We start from the raw sequence: 25,094 nt of genomic DNA on the forward strand, positions 1-25,094 counted from the left end.
TTCTACATTCCAAGACTTTTCACTGAAAACCACCTGCCTCCAGTCCCTGGTAATTAAATCAGGGGGCTGTTAATTCAGGCACCTCAGCTGATCTCAGTTACTGAAGTATCCCACAGGGAGAGATACAGGCGATGGAATAATCAAGACCCAAATCCCTGACCCAACAGCTAAAGTTAAACTGAAAACACAATGAAAGGCAAACGGACACAGAAAGGTGAGAGAAAAAAACTGGGTGTTTAAGAAGCACATTTCCCCATGGACAAATAAAAGTTGCATCACAGATTTTTTTCTCTAGTTACTCTATTAATTTTTATACATATTTGCATAAATATATAAATGAGTAAATCATCTTGAAATGAAGGACTAGCATTGGTAGTCTTTGTGGAAGAATAGAATTTTAAGAAGAGATTTGAAGGAGAGCGTGATCTAGCCAGGGACTTCAGCTCATAGAGGACATGAGGCAACTAAACCACAACTCCCATGAGGCACCATGGCAGCATTTCCTAATCAAAATATTTTGGCTGAAGGCATCAGAGTGTTTTTGGTTTTTGCCAAAAAGCAGATACTTCTTCATGAAAAATTCATTTAGTTGGAAACTCAATTTTCCATCCAAAAATAGTTTAGAAAGAATTTTTTTGACCAGCTTTAATTGCAAGTCTTCATAAATCCTACTTAAATTCTTAAATCCCACTTAAGCCTTACTTTAAATGGTATACAGTCCTCTTGCTGGCCATCTGCATATGGGTGAATTTCACTCTCAGAGCACTGGAATCCAGTCAGGAGGTTAGGTTGAGTACTGCAATTTTCTTGAAGTGCTAGAAGCTCACAGAAGGTTAAAAAGATTTCAAGGAAATAAATCCTAGTTAAAATGGGGAATTGAAAGGAAATCAGATATTCTATAATCAGAATTTCAGATTAACCTGTAACACTGAAACTTTTAAACAAGTACATAGTCCAAATGCTGCTTGCCTTAATGTCAATGGTAATCTCCGTAGAGTACATCCTTGAGCTAAAGAAGTTAATAGCTCACCTTTCCTGATCACTCTTGTTACAGTCTGTATGGTAACACCCATTGTTTCATTTTCTCTGTGTATATAAAATCTCCCCACTATATTTTCCACTGTATGCATCCGATTAAGTGAGCTGTAGCTCACAAAAGCTTATGCTCAAATAAATTTGTTAGTCTCTAAGGTGCCACAAGTACTCCTTTTCTTTTTGCAGATACAGACTAACACAGCTGCTACTCTGAAACCTAAAGAAGTTAATTTCAGTTATAGTAAACTACTGCATTGTCCGTGTGTGTGTGTGTGACAGAGAGAGAGAGAGAGAGAGAATGTAATATATGAGGCTCGTTTGTTTTTAGTTGGGGAGGGAAGTTGTGGTGATGGAGTAAGGAGGTCGGTAGGGTGAAGTAATAGTATTGTTCTGGGTAATCAGTAAGATGTCCCTATGGTTTCAAAACTTAACCCTTTGATCCTGATTCTTCACTTGTGCTGTCATTGTTTACACCAGTGCAATGTGAGTGCAACATGAGACGTCACCAAACCAGAATGATTTTACAGCCATTTTACCCTCCCTTTGTCCAGGTGGAAATGACTACACAAAGTACAAGGCAATGGAGAATGAGGCACAGAGTCTTTATTTCTGTATTTAATTGTGAAGCACTATAGGACCATTAAGTATTTGAATACTTAGTTTTGAGAGAAGAATAAAATGAAATAGTGAAAGATTGTATCCTTGTTTGCTTTCCATCTGGTAAAACACTTCTAAATAAACTAACTGACTAAACTGTACTCCTCATAATAAGCACAAGCTCTTGATCTAAAAACATCAGCCAGCTTTTAAAAATCCAGTTAATTATTAAACAACTCATGAACATTTTGGCTGCATGACTGGCTTTTGTGCATTAATCTGATTAACCGTATTTCCTTTTTGAGTTTATTTAGATAACCTGAGCTGCTCTTCTTCTGAACGAAAATAATTTACTTTAATTTTTTTTCCAGGACAAGGAAGACAGTAGGTCAATTTTATGTAAGATATACTTTTAAGAGACACTATGCAGAAATGAGACTGCTCTAAAAATGTTAAGAGAAGTGGAATAACTGGATTGTGGCTAAAGGCCATTTTTGGCACTTGAAGGTCGCATGGAGAGCTCATTCTCAGAGGGTATGACGGAAGTGATGTAGGCAGAGGTAATTACTTTGCTCATTCTATAGAAGAAAATTAGATGTATAATCATAGTCTTTCCAATTAAAACATTAGCATGTTACAGTTAAGTGGAAATACTGATTGCAGTTATATGTACATTCCACCTTTCTAATGCAGCTTCAAGGAAATAGGACAAAACTGTCAGTACTAAAGACATGCATATTTAAGGGCTTCTGTTTTATAAGTCAGATCACTTCTTGATTTTATTTTTTGTTTTTAATTTTTTGCATTTCACTTCTTAAAAAGAGATAGCAAATATTTATCCCATTGCTGCTTGATCTTTTTGATTGTGGATTCTTCACAATAATACTGCAAAGCTGTAATGTTAGTATGTGTGTATTTTCCCTGACAGCGTGTAGCTTAATTTGGGAATGCATGTAATTAAGTGGGTGAATTTTTCATAATGAGTTTTTATGATTCCTTCCAGAGTGTGGAATATACATTTCAAAAGTGGAAATGATTTATATCACAGATCTTCTTATGAACATTATTCTGTCAGGGCTGTTTACATATGTGCAGCATTGCTCTGGGAGTGAAGTGCTCACTGCCGCTATCATAGGCCTCTCTTCTGCCCTGTATATATGAGCTCTGCTGGATGGTCCTCATTAGCTAGCACTAGTTTGGTGGTGGAGTCATATTGCTGTGCTGTAGATAAAGAATGAATTTTGTATAAAAATGAAATCTGTGGACAATAATATCTATAATAACAAGCCACTTAGGATCCAGGACAGTAAAAAACAGTTTGGCATTTGAAACATACCAATGATAATGACCAGCTCATGCTTACCTTCCCTTTTATTTTTCCTAGTACAAATTTAGGCTCCAATTCTGCCTGCATTGAAGTCAATGGGGCTCCCTGCCTGTGCACAGATCTGTCTGTGTGGATCAAGTTGCGGGACTGGAGCCTTACTACTGTGCAGTATTTCAGATATGTGATTTTGATATGGGGGAGATTTTCAAGGGCTCGAAGGAGAGTGATGTCAATGGAAGTTAGGTGCCTAACTGTATGCCAGTGGGAGTCAGGTGCTGTAGTGTAGTGTATAGGGTAGTAAAGCACTTCTCAGGCTTAATTTGTAGCATGTTGTATGGTTAGTAAAAGTAATTTTGAGAGTGAGGCATTTGTAACTTTTTTGTCCTTTACATTAATTCAGGGTATGTTGACACTGCAGCTGTGATGATGATTCCCAGCATGGACAGACAGACATGTGCTAACTGAGTTCGAGCACTAAAAATAGCAAAATAGCAGTGTGGCCACTGCAGCTCAGGCTAGCCACCTAAGTACGTACCCAGCCAGGCAAGATTATACTCCATCATCTAGCACAAACCACTGCCCATACCACCAGAGCAGCACTGCTGTTTTTAGCACACTAGCTCAGGCAGCTGTAGTGTAGACATACCCTAAAGGGGAGTTGAATATACTGTATAGGAATAGGGTAGTATCCCTTTAAATAGTTGAGTCTGCTAGCGGTGTTCACTGTGTTCTGTGTTTAGCTCATTGCTAGAAGTGAACCCAACCAGTTTATATTCAGTAAACACAAGTTGTTTGAACCCCAGCATGCCAATATGGTTCCTAATATTATGTTTGTATAAAGAGCAAAAGGCATAATAGGAAATTAACTCCCCTTTGTGCCTTTTTAAATATCCCCCATTATTCTTAATAATTTGATATAGAGCTAATCAAGGTATCTTGATTATCTAAATAATTCTCTTGATAATCTAGATTTTAGAAAACTCTTGGCTTCAAGATGATATCATGTGGCAATGAGTGCCACTGTTTTTAAAAATGATAGAAAATAATTTTATCTTCATCATCATTTCAACCCATTCCAAACACTTCAGAGTTCTGGCTCACTCAGAGGTAGAAATAAAAAAGCAGAAACACGTGCAGGAGCTGAACATTAAAACCAAAAATATTAACCTAATTTTCAAACTGTTAAACATATGAATTGGGTTTTGTCTCAGAGAAGAGATAGGTGAAGTCTAATCATTCTTATTTCCTCAGCCAGTTACCCACCCACACACAAACTCCAACTGTAAATGTCTTTAGAGGTTTAAAAAAACCTACATGCAGTATATGAATTACATTGTAAAATATATTATGACATAAGCACATCCTTAGCTGTGAGCTAATAATAGTATAATGCAACCCAGCAGTGAATGAAATCAAATTTTTTAAAAAGAGGTTGTTTGCAAGTGTGCGACTCCCCAGACAATTGGAGATGGGCCTGAACTACAATAATGGTTCCAAATGCCCCCCTAGATTTTGGGCATTTGGGATCTAGAAGCCAAGTGTGTGACTTGGATCCATCTCTACAGAGGCTACTTTTATTATTGTGTTCAAATAGAAAAATCCTTTCTGATGCTTGTTTAAGTTAGTCATGGTGCAGGACTTACCCCAGCAGCTAAATGTGTTTCCTGGAGTGAGGCATACTAATGTCCCAATCCTGTAACTGAGAGTGTGTTGAGCAGACTGCTGGTCCTGCGGGGAGCCACCCTGAACTCAGTGGGATCCTGTGCAGGCTCAGCAGTAATCTCATCATCTATCAACTAAAGGATTGAGATCTAACCTGTTGCATCACACAAAATGCCAATGTAAGCATGGATAGCACACTTTGAACCTGCGTGTCTCCAAAGTGGGGTGTGGTGCCCCCGGCATCACAAACCTCAATGGAAAGTGGGGTTATTCACTGCCTATCAGTTGGGAAATGCAGCTTGAATGTTGAACAAGTACCATATGTTCTGAAGGGGTGAAGCATGTTTACCCCTAGGGTCATTGCTCTCTTGGGTCTCTAAAGCTGCCACTGCCAGTGCCTTATGTGATTTCTACAATATGTTCTTGAATCATTGATTCTGCCCCCCCATAACTACCCACTGTTGTAGTCCAATTTCCAGCTACATGTTTGATGTTTTACTCTTTCAGCCTTAGGGTCTTTGGTGCTCCTCATGTTATTTAAACTGATTAATGGGTTCAAGCATCACATTTATATGATCTTGTCTAACTCCTGCTTTCCTTCTATCAATTGAGTAACTTAAAGTAAGATAGCTTAACATACAATAGCTTATCCCTCTCCACATTACTTCCTTCTGTCATTTGTTATTCCGACTCCTCTTTGCATCTTATTTTCTTTTAAGGATTAAGTGGATATCCAAATGTTTTAAAAACTATTTAAACAAGATATCAGCAGCATATTTCAAAAATACATTCGTAAACACAGTGGGCTAATTCTCCCTTCATTTGTGTCTGAGTAACCCCATATGTGCAAATGCAGTTGCTCCATAATGCACACTTAGGCCAACTATGTGTCCTATAGTAGACATGACAGAAAATTTGAGTCTTGTCAATGAAGAGTATAAAAGCTTTTTGTAGAAGCATTTGTATCAAACTTTCTTAGTATAAAATGGACACACGGAAGCATAAACTGGGTCTTAGATGACAATGGTTAAATCATAACTTTAAATAGTGTCTTATGATGGTAAAATATACATTGGAGATGTCAAATCAGGGTGCATGCTCTAATGGCTGTGTCATAAAAATAAGGGAGGGGTAACCACCTTTCTGTATACAGTGCTATAAAATCCTTCCAGGCCAGAGGCAAAACCCTTTCACCTGTAAAGGGTTAAGAAGCTAAAATAATCTCACTGGCACCTGACCCAAAATGACCAAAGAGGGGACAAGATACTTTCAAATCTGGAGCGGGGGGAACAAAGGGTTCGTCTGTCTGTGTGATGCTTTTGCCGGGAATAGATCAGGAATGCAGCCTTCCAACTCCTGTTAAGTTAGTAAGTAATCTAGCCAGAAATGCGTTAGATTTCCTTTTGTTTAATGGCTGGTAAAATAAGCTGTGCTGGATGGAATGTATATTCCTGTTTTTGTGTCTTTTTTAACTGAAGGTTTTGCCTAGAGGGATTCTCTATGTTTTGAATCTGATTACTTTGTGAGGTATTTACCATCCTGATTTTACAGAGGTGATTCTTTTACCTTTTCTTTAATTAATATTATTCTTTTAAGAACCTGATTGATTTTTCATTGTTCTTAAGATCCAAGGGTTTGGGTCTGTGTTCACCTGTACAAATTGGTGAGGATTATTATCAAGCCTTCTCCAGGAAAGGGGGTATAGAGATTGGGGGGGATATTTTGGGAGAAGATGTCTCCAAGTGGGCTCTTTCCCTATTCTTTGTTTAAAACGCTTGGTGGTGGCAGTATACAGTTCAAGGACAAGGCAAAGTTTGTACCTTGGGGAAGTTTTTAACCTAAGCTAGTAAGAATGAGCTTAGGGGGTCTTTCATGCAGGTCCCCACATCTGTACCCTAGAGTTCAGAGTGGGGAAGGAACCTTGACAGGCTGTATGTTTCATTTTCTCTTTATTTAAATATGTCATGTATAATTTTATATTAATGCACAATCATAAATACAAAAAAGTTTTAAATGTTGGTGTTTTATTTCATTGTTAAATTACAATGAAACTAAAATGGATTTAATATTCACATCCAGCTTTATACTAAATAAAGTTGTCATGATTAATGTTACGACAAGAAAAAACAAATTAATTTTTAATTAAATTGCTCTTGCAAGATCAAGCTAAATGTCTATAACCAGACCTGGCAGCCCTTTCTAGTTCAATATGCCAACTAAAAGTTCATCCTATATTATATTTAATATAGATTACACCAGCCATTCATTTTTCAGTAATACAGAACATTCTCCCTGTTCAGCTGCAGGGGTAGATATTTTTTAAGCCCTTCTTGGTATCGCGTCCCCTTTTCTTTGTCACCACTTACACACTCTGGGACCAATTCTCAGATTCCATTGATCTGTACTTGGTGCAGGACCTGAGGAAGAGGAGGAATAAAGGTAGTTTTATGCCCTCTTACCTTCTCATTCCCTCAATTCTGGGATTGGCTGGGGGCCAGCTGGGCTCCCCCCACATTTTAGAGCAGTTTACAGTGGTTCTAAATTGCATCTGCCTGGCAACAACCCTAACAGGTCATTCTGTCAGCTGGGGAATAGTTGGATTATAGCTGCATTCCAGCCAGAGACTGCAACTTCTTTGAGGCAGGGACCACCTTTTCATTATGTGTGTACAGCACCTAGCACAATGGTGTCCTGCCTTCTAGGGGCAAACACAATATAAATAATTAATAATAATTAAGGCAATAATATGCTGGGGATTAGGAGGTGGAGTTGGTACTGAGCCAGTACACCTGGCTTAATGGACACCTGCGGTTCCCCCACATCAGGACAATCATCATTTGGCTATTTAAACCAGCTTTACAGCCCCTGGAATATACAGAGTGGCACAAGGGCGTCATTGCAGACCTGAGACTAAGGTAATCTATCTTTTACTTAACCTCTTATGTTTTTATTACATTGTGTTTATAATTTGTCATACATAAGATATAATGTATGGTGATGTCATGGTGGGAGTCTCCTATAGACCACCGGGCCAGGGGGATGAGGTGGATGAGGCTTTCTTCCAGCAACTCACGGAAGTTACCAGATCGCAGGCCCTGGTTCTCATGGGAGACTTCAGTCACCCTGATATCTGCTGGGAGAGCAATACAGCGGTGCACAGACAATCCAGGAAGTTCTTGGAAAGTTTAGGGGACAATTTCCTGGTGCAAGTGCTGGAGGAACCAACTAGGGGCAGAGCTCTTCTTGACCTGCTGCTCACAAACTGGGAAGAATCAGTAGGGGAAGCTAAAGTGGATGGGAACCTGGGAGGCAGTGACCATGAGATGGTCGAGTTCAGGATCCTGACACAAGGAAGAAAGGAGAGCAGCAGAATACGGACCCTGGACTTCAGAAAAGCAGACTTTGACTCCCTCAGGGAACTGATGGGCAGGATCCCCTGGGAGAATAACATGAGGGGGAAAGGAGTCCAGGAGAGCTGGCTGTATTTTAAAGAATCCTTATTGAGGTTACAGGGACAAATCATCCCGATGTGTAGAAAGAATAGTAAATATGGCAGGCGACCAGCTTGGCTTAACAGTGAAATCCTTGCTGATCTTAAACACAAAAAAGAAGCTTACAAGAAGTGGAAGATTGGACAAATGACCAGGGAAGAGTATAAAAATATTGCTCGGGCATGCAGGAGTGAAATCAGAAAGGCCAAAACACACCTGGAGTTGCAGCTAGCAAGAGATGTTAAGAGTAACAAGAAGGGTTTCTTTAGGTATGTTAGCAACAAGAAGAAAGTCAAGGAAAGTGTGGGCCCCTTACTGAATGAGGGAGGCAACCTAGTGACAGAGGATGTGGAAAAGCTAATGTACTCAATACTTGCCTCTGTCTTCACGAACAAGGTCAGCTCCCAGACTACTGCGCTGGGCAGCACAGCATGGGGAGGAGGTGACCAGCCCTCTGTGGAGAAAGAAGTGGTTCGGGACTATTGAGAAGCTGGACGAACACAAGTCCATGGGGCCGGATGCACTGCATCCGAGAGTGCTAAAGGAGTTGGCGGCTGTGATTGCAGAGCCATTGACCATTATCTTTGAAAACTCATGGCAATTGGGGGAAGTCCCGGACGACTGGAAAAAGGCTAATGTAGTGCCCATCTTTTAAAAAGGGAAGAAGGAGGATCCTGGGAACTACAGGCTAGTCAGCCTCACCTCAGTCCCTAGAAAAATCATGGAGCAGGTCCTCAAGGAATCAATTCTGAAGCACTTAGAGGAGAGGAAAGTGATCAGGAACAGTCAGCATAGATTCACCAAGGGCAAGTCATGCCTGACTAATCTAATTGCCTTCTGTGATGAGATAACTGGCTCTGTGGATGAGGGGAAAGCAGTGGACGTGTTGTTCCTTGACTTTAGCAAAGCTTTTGACACGGTCTTCCACAGTATTCTTGCCAGCAAGTTAAAGAAGTGTGGGCTGGATGAATGGACTATAAGGTGGATAGAAAGTTGGCTAGATTGTTGGGCTCAGCGGGTAGTGATCAATGTGTCCATGTCTAGTTGGCAGCCGGTATCAAGTGGAGTGCCCCAAGGGTCGGTCCTCAGGCCGGTTTTGTTCAATATCTTCATAAATGATCTGGAGGATGGTGTGGATTGCACCCTCAGCAAGTTTTCAGATGACACTAAACTGGGAGGAGAGGTAGCTACGCTAGAGGGTAGGGATAGGATACAGAGGGACCTAGACAAATTAGAGGATTGGGCCAAAAGAAATCTGATGAGGTTCAACAAGGACAAGTGCAGAGTCCTGCACTTAGGATGGAAGAATCCCATGCACCGCTACAGACTAGGGAGCGAATGGCTAGGCAGCAGTTCTGCAGAAAAGGACCTAGGGGTTACAGTGGACGAGAAGCTGGATATGAGTCAACAGTGTGCCGTTGTTGCCAAGAAGGCCAATGGCATTTTGGGATGTATAAGTAGGGGCATTGCCAGCAGATCGAGGGACGTGATCGTTCCCCTCTATTCGACATTGGTGAGGCCTCATCTGGAGTACTGTGTCCAGTTTTGGGCCCCACACTACAAGAAGGATGTGGAAAAATTGGAAAACGTCCAGCGGAAGGCAACAAAAATGATTAGGGGGCTGGAGCACATGACTTATGAGGAGAGGCTGAGGGAACTGGGATTGTTTAGTCAGCAGAAGAGAAGAATGAGAGGGGATTTGATAGCTGCTTTCAACTACCTGAAAGGGGGTTCCAAAGAGGATGGATCTAGACTGTTCTCAGTGGTAGCAGATGACAGAACAAGGAGTAATGGTCTCAAGTTGCAGTGGGGGAGGTTTAAGTTGGATATTAGGAAAAGCTTTTTCCAGTGGTGAAACACTGGAATGCGTTACCTAGGGAGGTGGTGGAATCTCCTTCCTTAGAAGTTTTTAAGGTCAGGCTTGACAAGACCCTGGCTGGGATGATTTAGTTGGGGATTGGTCCTGCTTTGAGCAGGGGGTTGGACTAGATAACCTCCTGAGGTCCCTTCCAACCCTGATATTCTATGATTCGATGATCCACCTTTTATGTTTGTGTAGCCAGTGCTTAATGTATTTGTTTTCTGTTTTTTTTTAACCATTGTAACTCTTCCTTTGGATCCTAGAAAAAGGAATATTTTTTTTCCTGGCCACTTTTGCCTTTTAATGTTTAGTCAATGTCATTGGACCAATAGAGAGTTTCACTTAAAAAGTGACGGCCCATTGACTTTTCTGGGCCTGTTCTGAACAGAGCTGAACATGACAGGGCTTACTTTGTTCAATGATAACTTCAGCTTAGAAAGATTCTTTCTGAGCCAAAACATTGTTGTGTTGCAGTGTTAGAGACATATGAGACCACAAATAACATAGGGTAAAAGCTAAATGCAGATCTGTAGTATAGCTGTGCATAGCATTTGTAACAGAACTTGAAATCAGACAAAACTGTCATGAGCTGGGTTTTTTTGTTTATGAACCTGAAACTCAACCCAGTTTGCAATGTCCTATTTTATTACCACAGAACATTCTGAGGCATTTGTTTGTCATTTTTGGTGGGGAAAAAAGATTCCCTAAGTCAAGTGATCCCACTCATGTACCTATTAAAAATATTTGTAAAAGGAGAAAAGTGCAGTCTTTAGGTAGGTCCTGATTTACACCAGAAATAGATTAGGATTAATGTGCAGTCCCTAATCCTCCTACACAATATTGCTGATTACTTCCTACCCTCTTTTATCATGCAGTTGTTCACTGGCCCTCAGACTAACATGCTCAAACCATTCTGAAAGTGGCAGCTAAGTATGCAGACGTGCTTTATGCACCTGCCCCACAGTCTTTACATCTCTGATTTTGTTCTGCGTTCCTCTTCTATCGTGAGAGCTATTATTTTCTATGTTTTAATTATAGGACTATCACCAGTTGTTAACTTTAATAACTATTCCTTGCTCTTGAGGTAGGCAAGAGACATGACCCTCTTCCCCCAGACTGATTGGAGAAGGCAGTGCACATTTAGTGCAAAGACTGAACAACATATATAAGGTCGGGGAGGAGGGGAAGGGGAAGAATCCAGCCTTTTTGACCCTTGCTTGCTGGAACTTTTTAGTGCTGAGGAGTGTTGTTAAGGCTGCTAAGTTGTTAATGCTGCTCATGCTGCTTTTCTTGGATCTCTGGTGTTAGCTGCTTGAGCAGGGAGTGCAGCATGCTGATTCAACAGACCTCAATATTATTCAGAAAGCCAGACCACAGGTTTGGTTTGGCGGCGAAGGTGCTTGGCCAGGTTTATTGCTGACAAAGCATGATACTAGTACCCTATAGCAGGGGTTCTCAACCTTTTTCTTTCTGAGGCCCCGCCCCCGACATGCTATAAAAACTCCACAGCCCACCTGTGCCACAACAATTGGTTTTCTGCTTATAAAAGGCAGGGCCAGTGTTTGGGGGTAGCAAGCAGGGCAATTGCCTGTGGCCCCACGCCATAGGGGCCCCGGCGAAGCTACATTGCTCAGGCTTCGGCTTCAGCTCTGGGTGGTGGGACTCAGAGCCCCAGGCTTCAGTCCCATGCGATGGGACTTTGCTTTCTGCCCTGGGCCCCAGCAAGGCTAACACTGGCCCTGCTTTGCAGCCCCCTTGAAACCTGCTCATGGCCCGCCAGGGGACCCCAGACCCCTGGTTGAGAATCACTGCCCTAGACCAGCTCAAAGATGCCCCTCCTATGACTTCTCCTTTAATACACTGATACCAACAAGTTAGGTATTATGCTCCAGATGTTGTTAGTTACCACCCTAGTCCTCATAACTGCTAGTTCAAACAAAACATCCTTATCCATTATCCTGTCATGCCCTCCTTGTCTTTGTGAGGGGTTGGTATGGTCTTGTACCATCTCTTAGGAATGCGTTTATGTAGTTACTTGAGAGATCTGTGTGTTTTTGTACCATAACTCTCTGGTCAGGAATGTGCTTACCTGGTTAGCTGATAACCAGTGTGTTACTGTTCTGCCAAGCCAGGCCTTTTTGGTTCACAGCCTTTGGTTCACACTGCTAGTTAAGCCTAGGCCTCCAGCAAAGCCTATATTACTTACTTTTCACCTATAATAATATACATTGTTGTTCACTGCAGCAAGTCTTTGACTCAGTGAACATTTCTATTTCATAATAAAGTCAGAAATCCAGTAACATTTAAAGAAATTTACAAAATTAAATTAATGAGTAATGAAAAACTTGGGATCTGGTTTGCTGCTGATAGAATCGCCATTACTTTCAACATGCTAAGGGCTAATTTATACCATTATGCACAGTTCATACGTAGAGATGCAGCGGAAACTGAGCCATCCCTAGAGTAGCCCCAGAAGAGGCTGAGGCATCATTCCCATCCTTCTTCCCCTTTGCTTTGCGGGTGGCTAGCCTACACAAGCAGCAAATTACAACCCACCCCTGTGTTGGTGGGTCTGCATGGTCTGGTGCACTGATAGCTGGAGCCAAGACTCCTCCCAATCCCAACCCTCCCCATCCAGTCCTAGAATACATATGAGCAGTGCACCTGATCTAAAGTCTGAATTCCAGTTTGTGTGTATGTGTGTATATATATTTATTATATTTTGTATATATAAAATTTTATATATAACAGCTTTTTTTTTTTTAGTAATCTAGGGGAATCTGTCTCTCTTGCAGGACTTGTGGGACAATACAAAACTAAGGTTTTTGCAGGTGGGAGTCGGAGAACAATGAGGGAGTGCATATTGGGGGGCAGGATGGGAGCAGGATTAAAAAGATGGTGTCACGCAGGACTCTAGTTTAAGTCAAAATATGGTGTCATGAGTATATATTTTCAACAGAATGAACCACTTGCCCCACATTTAAAATGATTAGTTTAGTATAAAGATGTGTTATATGTTCTATACTAGTGTTTTATTACAGTAAACAAATTGTTGCCGGTTTGATGTGTTTAAACATGGAATTTGAGATAAATCCTCTTACATGTAAGAAATTTGCCTAGGTGCAGTCTGTCATATACAGGGGCTAGAAGAAGGCATAGGTACCACTTAAGTGCCATTTTGAGGGTTTACGTAAGACTAAAATGAAGTCTAGGACATGTACTGGTCCGCTGCATGGAGTGAATTTCATTCCATCTGTTGAAAACATGCATGTTCTTATGTTATAACTTCTTGGTTTAGATGCTGGATTTTTTAATTGAGATGCACACTTTCAGTTACTGTACAATACTCGACATACCTTTAATGATTAATAAAATTTGGGGATGTAAATATTTGAACAGTGCTCTTTTAATTATCTGTATTTAATGTGATGTGACTCAGTGAGCTGGTATCACAAGTTATGGGATTTGGAGTCTTTCACCTCTACAGGTCAGAGGTTTATCTGTTTCTATACACCACCACTTATTATCCTTTGATAATTACTTGGATTATGCACAAGCAATACAGTTTCTACTGGGTAGGTGTCCACACCACTAAAATTATCAGAGTAATTTGCACCCTTATTAGTAAAGAGGCTAAAGACTGAATGGGGTGATGACAACTGAACTCTGACATCCTTCATAAAGTTAAGTGAATTAGGTTAAAACATTTTGTCAAGGCAATTTGCATCATTAAATCCAATTGTTGCTTGTTCTGTGAATTGACTTGACTTGAATCTCCAAGGCTGCGCAATTTGGTACATTTCATGAGCACTAAATTCAATTTTAAAATCAAGAAGAAACCACATTAGTTCAGAGCAAGCTAACGTAAGTGGGAGAAGTTGTATTTGAATTTCTGTATCCAGTGTTTTCCCCAAAGATCAAAAATAGAACAAGATACTAATGATATCAGCACTTTTTTGTTTTGGTAAAGAAACAATAGTCCTCTGCTAATTCCATCTGCACAGCTCTCTCTTACACTGCAACAGAGCTGTCCTTTGTTCGCTGAAGGAAGCACACAGTCACTGTTCATATTAGGGTTAATAATATTCTGTAAATTCTTTTAGAAAAGGGTAAACATTGTGATGGGATCTAAATCAGGCAAATAGTTTTACAAAGCTTTTCAGGCAAAACACCGATCAGGGTTACAAAAAGTTTTCAATTACAAGAAGACAGAAAAGCTCTTAAATATAATAATTATTTTCACTGAATTCACTGAAGAGTTAGTGATAGATAAGCAAGAGTGATGTTCCTTTAAAAAAAATTGATAAGTAGCTTGAATGTTTACAACTGATCTTCTCTGGAGAATAAAATCCCCACATGTTTTATTCAAAATGCCAAGGGCATCAAAAGTATAGAAATATTTGTTTCCTTAAGAGGAAAGTGCACACCAGTAAACATAGAACTGGTTCTCATTTTACAGTCACCATACACTATGATGTTCATACTTCTGCTATCTGACAAGGATCCATTATTTACATGCTGCATGGGGATTTCATTCATGCATAAGTCTCATCAGGTAAGGAAGAATTTTGTCATGTCCTCTGCCTGGATATATTTTCTCTCTCTGTACCAGTCACGATATAGTCTAGGGATGTGGCATGTTGGCGCAAGGCATTCATGTTGTGACTATTTTAAATAAACTGAATAATTGTTCTCAACCTGATTTACTTTTACTTGATGCAACACCAAACTAACTATGATGGGTGGAGACCATCCATGGTATATGGGCTCAATGTAAAGAGGGCATTTGTTTGAATTCTTTTAATAAGGGCTCTTGTTTCATGAAGAAGGCAGGAACATGAATCCACTGAGCTGAGTAGTCAATGAAATGCCCAGAAGTAAAAAAATAACACCATATCCCCTCAAAAGAAACTAAATTACCCATTCATGAATTCATGGTAATCTGTTTTTATTGCTACTTAATGGCTTGTTGGATCTGTTCAGCCCTCTGCAGATAAGCTCAGAAATGCTACCTACATTGGAAAATCTTTCATAGCTGTAAATGCTGATCTCACTGTAAAACATATTAAGAATCCACAGACATGAATTTCTGGCATGCTATACCTGTGGTTTCTTTTCTTTTTGAAGAATTTTAAAATACTTAAATTTGTGTCAGATTCTGCATATCCCTTTTCATTACAAGCAAGGAAGAACAGATTAATCCCATATGTGTTAAAACAGTCATTGGAGCTCATTTATCATAGAATCATAGGACTGGAAGGGATCTCGAGAGGTCATGTAGTCCAATCCCCTGCGCTCATGGCAGGACTAAGTATTATCTAGACCATCCCTGACAGGTGTTTGTCTAACTTGCTCTTAAAAATCTCCCTGGAGATTCCATAACCTCCCTAGGCAATTTATTCCAGTGCTTACCCACCCTGACAGTTAGGAAGGTTTTCCTAATGTCCAACCTAAACCTCCCTTGCTACAATTTAAGCCCATTGCTTCTAGTCCTATCCTCAGCGGTTAAGAAGAACAATTTTTCTCCCTCCTCCTTGTAACAACCTTTTATGTACTTGAAAACTGTTATCATGTCTCCTCTCAGTCTTCTCTTTTCCAGACTAAACAAAGCCAATTTTTTCAATCTTCCCTCATAGGTCATGTTTTCTAGACCTTTAATCATTTTTGTTGTTCTTCTCTGGACATTCTCCAATTTGTCCACATCTTTCCTGAAATGTGGCACCCAGAGCTGGATACAATACTCTAGTTGAGACCTAATCAGCACAGATTAGAGTGGAAGAATTACTTCTCGTGTCTTAGAGTAACAGCCGTGTTAGTCTGTATTTGCAAAAAGAAAAGGAGTACTTGTGGCACCTTAGAGACTAACCAATTTATTTGAGCATAAGCTTTCGTATGAGCTTATGCTCAAGTAAATTGGTAAGTCTCTAAGGTGCCACAAGTACTCCTTTTCTTTTCTCGTGTCTTGCTTACCACACTCCCGCTAATACATCCTGAATGATGTTCACTTTTTTTGCAACAGTGTTACACTCTTGACTCATATTTAGCTTGTTGTCCACTATGACCCCCATATCTCTTTCCTCAATACTCCTTTCTAGGCAGTCATTTCTCATTTTGTATGTGTACAACTGTTTGTTCCTTCCTGAATAGAGTACTTTCCATTTGTCCTGCCAATGAAATACAATTGGTAGCACTGCTATGCTTTTACAGATAGCACTAAGGATTCAGTTTAGAAGAAATTTAGGAGTAGGCTGACTTTGGTCTTGTGCAAATGCAGGAGTAGGGGTTAGTACAATGAGGCTTCCCTATCACCTCTATCTCTGTACAGTTGGCAGCCATTATGTAGCAAAGGAATGTAGTCCCTGCACTAGCATCATTGGTAACAGCAGCCTCCCAAAGAGAAAAGGTCAGAGGAAAGGCTGAGGCATGTTCCTATCCCCTTCTATACCTTACTTAGAGCTTGGTGAGCACAGAGAGGAATGCATACTATACCCAGCAAAGGACAGCTATCTCCTGCCTACACCATGGTCCTGCTGAGCTCCAGGAGGAATGCTGGTGGAGTCCTCCTCCTAGGACTGCCACTACAGTGTCACTCCCTTGATAGCCTTCTGGCATAGGGCTGTGTCTTAAAGGCACAATCTGTCCCCTAGTGTAGGAAGCTGAAGAAATTCATAGATTGATTTATACACCTGGCTTTTATTTGGTATTAGGACTTGGCTGGTTTCTTCAGAGACTAGAGAGAAGAGGACTCACCCTGGAAACACCAGCCATGAATGGCTCCCTAATCAGAGATGGATAAAATATTGTATTTTTACTTGTTGCAATGTTGTGAAATATTTTCTGGGGTTTTCCCCTCAGAAATCCTAAACAAACCAAATGTAGAGGTCAGAGGCTGCCTAGCTCGGCACAAAATGTGGATGTATTGTTTCTTGACTTTAGCAAAGCTTTTGACACGGTCTCCCATAGTATTCTTGTCAGCAAGTTAAGGAAGTATGGGCTGGATGAATGCACTATAAGGTGGGTAGAAAGCTGGCTAAATTGTCGGGCTCAACGGGTAGTGATCAATGGCTCCATGTCTAGTTGGCAGCCGGTATCAAGTGGAGTGCCCCAAGGGTCGGTCTTGGGGCCGGTTTTATTCAATATCTTCATAAATGATCTGGAGGATGGTGTGGATTGCACTCTCAGCAAATTTGCGGATGATACTAAACTGGGAGGAGTGGTAGATACGCTGGAGGGGAGGGATAGGATACAGAAGGACCTAGACCAATTGGAAGATTGGGCCAAAAGGAATCTGATGAGGTTCAATAAGGATAAGTGCAGGGTCCTGCACTTAGGACGGAAGAACCCAATGCACAGCTACAGACTAGGGACCGAATGGCTAGGCAGCAGTTCTGCAGAAAAGGACCTAGGGGTGACAGTGGACGAGAAGCTGGATATGAGACAGCAGTGTGCCCTTGTTGCCAAGAAGGCCAATGGCATTTTGGGATGTATAAGTAGGGGCATAGCGAGCAGATCGAGGGACGTGATCGTTCCCCTCTATTCGACATTGGTGAGGCCTCATCTGGAGTACTGTGTGCAGTTTTGGGCCCCACACTTCAAGAAGGATGTGGATAAATTGGAGAGAGTACAGCGAAGGGCAACAAAAATGATTAGGGGTCTGGAACACATGAGTTATGAGGAGAGGCTGAGGGAGCTGGGATTGTTTAGCCTGCAGAAGAGAAGAATGAGGGGGGATTTGATAGCTGCTTTCAACTACCTGAAAGGGGGTTCCAAAGAGGATGGCTCTAGACTGTTCTCAATGGTAGCAGATGACAGAACGAGGAGTAATGGTCTCAAGTTGCAGTGGGGGAGGTTTAGATTGGATATTAGGAAAAACTTTTTCACTAAGAGGGTGGTGAAACACTGGAATGCGTTACCTAGGGAGGTGGTAGAATCTCCTTCCTTAGAGGTTTTTAAGGTCAGGCTTGACAAAGCCCTGGCTGGGATGATTTAACTGGGAATTGGTCCTGCTTCGAGCAGGGGGTTGGACTAGATGACCTTCTGGGGTCCCTTCCAACCCTGATATTCTATGATTCTATGATTCTAAAACAGCTGGGGAAAGAGGATCTCCCTCATAATGTTTAGTCCAACGATTAGAGCACTGAACCAGGATATGGGAGACCACTGGTTCAAGTCCCCACTCTGCCTGAGGAGAAGGAATTTGAACCGGGATTTGCCATCTCTCAAGTGAGTGCTCTACACATGAGGCTACAGAGTCAAAGGAGGGATGAAAGTTCTCTGCAAATGGGAGGATAGAGGGGCGAGTGAGGGGAGGCACTAAGGCTCAATGGAAGAGGGAGTAGAGCTGGCTGCAAAAGAGAGTCTGGGGATTCTATCTGGTCCTAGGCCCATTCCAGCCCCTCTGGTTCCCATTCCCTGCTCCCCCATCGTATCCTGGTTGCTGCTATGGCTGCTTCAGCCCCTCTGGGTCCTGTTCTCACCTCCACTTCCCCTGGGGGTATATGAGTTTTCATATTTCTATTTTGGCTGTGCTAGCCTCCCCCCCACCCATTACCATTTGGCTGCTGTGGGTTCACGAAAATGGGTTTGGCTGCTGTGGGTTCACGAAAACGGCCAAACTGCGGGCTACCGTGAAGCTCCAAGGGAAGCAAATCCGCCAATAAGCACAAGACCCACCAAGGTAGAGGAGGAACTTTGTCACAACTCCTAGTTCGGGGATGTAATTGGGTCAGGAGATTCCAGACCAAGCCCTAGCCACAAAGCAAGGAGAACTTGAGAAACTGACTAACTTATTCACAGTAGGGGGACTGCATTTTTTGCCAGACAATTTAAGGTATGGCTGTTTATTTCATCTTTATTTTGGTTTCCCCTGGCTGAAGCAAGGCTGCCTACATTAGACAATGGACTCTCCCCTTTGGGCCAAGCTGAAGAAAGCCTTGGCCTCACTGTGGAAGTTGTCCAGTGCAGAGGGGCTCCATGCTTAAAGCCAGCTAGTGTGCTAAAAATAGAATGTAGCTGCAGCTAGCTGCCCCATGCCTACACACATTATCTAAGATCCTAGGCACATGTATGCTATTTTTAGCACACTAGCTCAATGAGAGTTAGTGCAAGTAGGTCTCCTTGGGCTGGGAATAACTTGAAGTGTAGACTCACCCAAAGAGACAATGGGTGAAATTCTGGCCCCACTGACGTTAGAGAGTTTTTTGTCATTGACATCAATAGGGGCCGGATTTCACCCAATGTTTTGTTTTTCCTTTTTGTTGTGTCCCTCCCTTTCGTTGGTACATAACACTGTAGCCTTAGGCTGCCCTTGTAGAGGGAGCTTTAGAACCTCAGTTCCCTGATGAGCTAGAGCAAAGTCCCATGATCTCCTTCCAATCAATAATTTGTTTATGATGGAATTATGGTTCAGGTCAATGGGTCTCTATATGTGGCAGAATCTGATGAAGTGCATGGCTTTTTTAATTTCATCCTAGACAAAAAGTTGCTGGAAGACGATTGTAAAAAGCTCCACCGACTTACTTACAGCTTTCCATTCTGTACTGGGGCCAATAGACTTTGGTAATGGGTTCATTTTAAGTAAACTCTTCCATACTGGGACCATCCCTTTGTTATGTGTTTATACAGTGCCTTGCACAATGGGAGTGGGGCCGCTAGGAAATACCATAATAAACATAATATAAGAGGTTTTTTTAAAGTAAGGAGTTTGCAAAATATATCTAATAATCTAGAGTTGTAGATTTGTAAAGACATAACTGGCCTAATTTTGTGCAAATCAGTGCATAATTTGTCACTGCAGCTTCATTATAAATGAAGTTCTTTCATTACAGAATGATTGCTGGAATTATTTTCTCTATGTAGGAAGTTTTGTTTCCTACTCAAACGTGTATTTTGTCTCTTTCCTTACCGAGGACATTCACTATACCTATTATATAGTATATGCTCAATTACCAGTCACATTTAAAAAAAAAAAGCTTTTGCAGAATTCATATAATTGCTGGAGACTCTCTTATGAAGGCCTTTTAAAATTATTTGGATCCAGGGGTTTTGGTCTGAAAAATACAGCATCTTGCTTTGTAAGTGGATAAAATCATTGGTTCAGAATACTTTACCATAATGTGAAATAAAACTGCTCCTTTGAAATCAGAGAAGAACTTAAAGTTTAAGTGATAATCATGGAGCAGTGGAGCTACCCTGCAAGCAAGCAGATGAAATATAAAATATCAAATGGTGTGAAGGGGCTTACTAGGACAGTGTAAGGCCACAGGTGAGACTTCTGCATTCAAATTCTCTTTCTTGATCTTTGGAAATAACAAGCTTGAAAATTTAACTACTCAGTTTGTACATTTTTTGGAAGTGTAACAAGTTAGTTTAATAGCAGTGCCTTTTCAAGAGATTTTCAGTACCTGAACTCTAAACAAAAAGTCCCGTTCATCTACCAGACTTCTTAACAACAGCAACAATATTGTCAATAACATGCAGTATTCTGGAATCTGTATTCACAACTGTTGCAAGAAATATTCTTCAAGGGACATAGAAAGTGTGGCCAGGAAATGTCCAATAAAAACCTAATGTACAAAACTAAAAAAAAAAAAATGCAATAACAATGGATTTTGGTGAAAGTAACTGGTTTTCCAGACACAGCAAAGCTCAAATATGTTTCATCTACACTTTCTGACAAAATAGAGAGCACGAGGTTTGTACAAGACTACTTAACTATAGGAAAATGTCCATCTGTATATTTAGTGGAAATTATTACATAGTAATAAAAACTTTTAAGATAATATGGTGACGGATGTCATGGAAATGCCAAAAATGGATGTATACATTAAACTACATGTTTAATTTATTTATCTGATTTTTCAGTTTAGAACAGAAACCATACATATGCCCTTACAATGTGCATTACTGGCTATTATAATGTTCTTAATACAGAAAAGGCTGATGAATAAGGGTCTGATCTTGCAATTGGATTGCTTGTTCAAGTAAGAATTACTTGCTCGAGTAAGTGATTGTACCATCAGGTCTTTTACATTATAAATTTAGATATAAGATGACCAACTCTAAATTACACAAACTTATAATAGTATCAATTTAAGAGTCTGTTGAAAGTAATTAATTTTCTTAGCCTTTAAAATTCTAGGGGAAAAAAATCTGGTTAGTTTTTTTGATATGTTTCTATTGTTTAATTTAGGCATATGTAATACACCTGAATGGTCTTTATATATACTGAATGTTTCAAACAATATAACTCATCTCATGTTCGGGAGAGATTATTCTCTTATAAAAGAGAACTGCTATGTGAAAATAACAAGGATAAGAAAGTTTTAAAGATTAAAATGTCAGGGAGATAAACACATTACTTTGAAACATATTTGTATTCTCCAGCTAGTTCAAACACGCAGGCAATTTATCTTTCAGAAAGTAAACATGCATGAAATCTGATCAGCTTTTTATTGTACATGGAATAAATTAGGCAAGACATTGTAATAGACTCCTATATAGCTCATTTACACATCTTTTGATAAATGTAATATGCAGCTTCCCAGTACTTTGTGAGACATTAACCTTCTTGCATATTGATGCTGCTGTTCTGAAATCTGACGGGCAGTCAAAGACCTTTCTTTCACCCTGTGGAAGAAAGCAAGTCTCCTACACAGGAACGACTTGCTCAGTATTCTACAAATGTAGTTTCTTCAGAGTCCAGTGTCTTATGTGAATTCCCATCTAAATATCAAAGATTTAAGGAGATCAAATAATTGCAATAATAGTAACACAGCAAAGTGTTATTCACAATATTGCAATTATCCAGTGTGGAAGATGGGCAATTAGAATACAACCAATTGGTGCTTGATGGGAAGATACTGCTTATTCACCAGTAATTAACAGGAACCGTTTAATAGTTCTTTTGGTGTTGCAAGATAATACAGTTCATTCAGATCTGATTGAGAGAATGGTCAAGATCTTCAAGAGTGACTAGTGATTTTGGATGCCCCAATTTTTGGATGCCCCATTTGAGACACCTTAAATGAGCCTGACATTTGAGAAAGTGATGAGCCCACTCTCAGAAAATCAGTTCCCTTCAAGTGTCTCTCAAGTTAGGCACTCAAAAACTCAAACAACTAAAATCAACAACTAAAAACTCAAACAACTAAACAACTAAAGTAGTCACTTTTGAAGATCTTGTCAAAAGTGATTGTTACATATGTGTCCTACAAGAGAGTATGTAACCATAGGTTGTTTCTTTTAAAACCTTTGGTTTGATATATTAGAGGAACTATGCAGCTGTGTCTCGAGAACTTTGAGAAATGGTTATAGAAAGCTTGCTGATAAATGACAGTGAATTTCTACATTGTGTGTGATGGTCTGATTGTGGAAATAAGTTTGCAAAAGTTATTTTTTCCTGCAAAGAGAAAAGACAGCCAGGAAACTGCATCAGAGGCATATTATAGGTTTTTTATTTTGGTAAGTTCAAAATCCTTACTAGAGAAATACTAAGGAAAAAGTGAAAGAAATCATATTTTAAGGCCAAGAGGCAGCCAAGAGGTGGGGTCAAGTACAATGCAGTGTTGACAGGTTGTCAACCTAGGCTGCAAGCAGAGTCCAAATGGTTGCGGCAAACCAGACATTCTTTGATAAATAAGTCTCCTCACTCCCTGCATAAAGGTCATGTCTTGTTTATGGACACAAAAACATCTTCACTCAGACAAAGCTCAGGATCTGCCCAACCTGTGTATTACCTGTATTGCTATATGGTTCAGAACCTGGATTCTCTTTCATGCAGACCCCACCACACCCCAGCACACCACACACAGATGCTTCACTGATGCCCAAAGGGTACCTGACCTGACCCTTCCTGGAATTGCCTGTGGAGCTGCCCAAGAGATTCATAGAGTTGCAGAATTGAGCCAGATCTGGGAACTTCACTCCACAATGCCTGGTGTGACACCATCAACTGTGGACATTCTGGCTGGTCCAATGGTCCTCAGTAAACTATGCATATTTGATGATGATTACTGGGCTAAGCAATGTACACACATAGTAAGAGAGAATCCCTGCCCCCAGAGAGCTTTTAGTCTAAATAAAAAATACTTTAGATTTGAAGGTCTGTGCATTTCTCTATAATTTGTGAAAGAGAGAGCACCATCTTACCTGCCACCACTCTGGTATACTTTCCACCTGGCTACCTTTTGCAAGGTGGCTGGCCTCTTCAAGGGAAGATGGGTCCCAGCCCAGCCTGTGGTACACCCAATTCCCTTGCCAAGGTGGAGAGAATGAGTAATGTCATGTGACATGTGAGTCATGTAGATAAATCAGGTCTCTGGGGATACTATAAGAGGCCTGTGGAGGCCTGTGGAGACTATAAGACAGAGAATGTCCTGTGTCCTTTTGAAAAGGAGACTCCAGATAAGAAGTTTGGGAGTTGCTCCTTGATAGGGAGAAAGTTGGCATGATCAGTCCCCCACACAGATTATTCTTAGCTCCTAGGGTCCTGGACAGGAGGTAGTACCAGCAGCAGGGCTGGAGAACGGGAACATGTGAGCTGAATGAAAAGCTTCAGCCAGAGAGTTGTTTTTTTAAAGTTCAAAACAGCCCCCAAGAAAAGGTGTTCTAAAAGGCCACATGAAAGCCTTTATGAGTTACTGAGGAGCCCAAGAGGGGAAACTGAGACAGCAGCAAGAGTAAACCCCATCCAGGCGAGCTGCTCAGTGCCTCTGTGCCCAAACTGGAATAGAAATAATTCAGCACATATGATTGCTGAAAGGTCTTGGAAGCTACTGCCCACATAAAATTCTTGCTCTCATTTTTCAGGCATACCTGATGGTCAGTGATTGCGTGACAGGCATCATCTGCTCCAGAGCATTGGATTAATGATGAAAGGTTGTTCTCTCACTTCCCTCACATCACAGTACAATTGTAGTTAGTGGACTGTATGCTCAGTGTGCAGGCTAATAGCAGTATTGTCAAACTAAACATTCAAAACATGAGACTTTTTTAAAAATGGAATTTTATTTGCCTTCTGATTTTTGAACATGTAAGGTAGATTTAGTTGACATTTTCTGGCTTTTTTGCAAACTCGGAGACTGAGGAACATACTTTCACTTTTAAAATATGATCCATAAGTCTTTACCTCTAGGAGCTAGGGCTTTAAGAAAAACCTATAAACTGGTGAGACATGGCAATGCTGTTTAATAGTGCCAAAAGATTGCAGCCAGCGGGATTAATTCCTGGTGTCTGTCAATCTCTGTCTGAGAAATTTTTAAAGAATTTTATTATCCATGCAAGAAGTTGGGCCAAAAAGGGATCTGAGAGTAAAGAACAATTAAACAGACTTGCTATTTTTCTGGAATCTTTGTGCCAAATTTTAGACTAATTAGCAAAATCATCCTAATAAACCCTTGACTTGGTAAAACATTTGAAAACTAAATATTTTCAGTTAAATGTACAGTTTATTTGATGGGTTTAGGACTTGTGTGATGGTGAAAAATTGCTCATTAGTGAAATTATTTGCTGGCTGCTGGGATGGAAAAGTGTCTCTGTGTTTCCCTACCTTGGGCATGAAGTGTCAGCTGCTGAGCCCATTGTCTGTCTGCGGTACTTATACGGTCCTGGTTATCAAAGTATCTGAGACCTTCATAATCTGTCTAGCGTGTTTATCCTTGCAACACTCCTGTGAGTTGGGGAAGTGCTATTAGTCCATTTTACAGATGGAGAACTGAGGCACAGAAAGACGGGCTCAGAGTTTTAAATATATTTCAGTGGGACTTATGTGCTTTTTAACATCCCACATTAACCACCTGTCTGCATCTTTAGGCACCACGTGACTTGTCCAGGGAAACTGGCAGAACAAGAAGCTGAATCCAGATCTTTTAGAGTCTCATGGTAGTGCTCTAAGCACTGGACCATCCTTCCTCTCCAGAGCTCACGACTCTGAAATCTCCCACTAGCCAAAGGCTACTAGTTTTAATGAAATCAAGTTTCAGATAATCTCAAACAAAATCAACATAGTGAAATCAAAAAGAAGGATCGTAATTGGCAGAGCTCTCATAGGCTCTGCAGGTTCTTCTGGGTCATCAGTCCAATCTGATTTACAGGAACTTACTGCCTCCTCCACGGCAGCTAT

General features: G+C 40.7%; 1 protein-coding gene across 3 annotated transcripts in view; it reads left to right on the forward strand.

The window, feature by feature from the left end:
- The window catches only part of C7H10orf90 (chromosome 7 C10orf90 homolog), a 232,990-nt gene that overhangs the window by 54,822 nt on the left and 153,074 nt on the right, over positions 1–25,094 (forward strand). The window contains exon 1 of one of the 3 annotated variants that reach the window (XM_073354068.1): positions 1,988–2,016. The exons of 1 other annotated variant lie outside the window; for it this stretch is intronic. The gene's annotated coding sequence lies outside the window, so the exon portion shown is untranslated. One more of the 3 variants, XM_073354065.1, reaches the window with a different exon arrangement.

Source organism: Lepidochelys kempii, chromosome 7, assembly GCF_965140265.1.
Source record: "Lepidochelys kempii isolate rLepKem1 chromosome 7, rLepKem1.hap2, whole genome shotgun sequence".
NCBI lineage: Eukaryota > Metazoa > Chordata > Testudines > Cheloniidae > Lepidochelys > Lepidochelys kempii.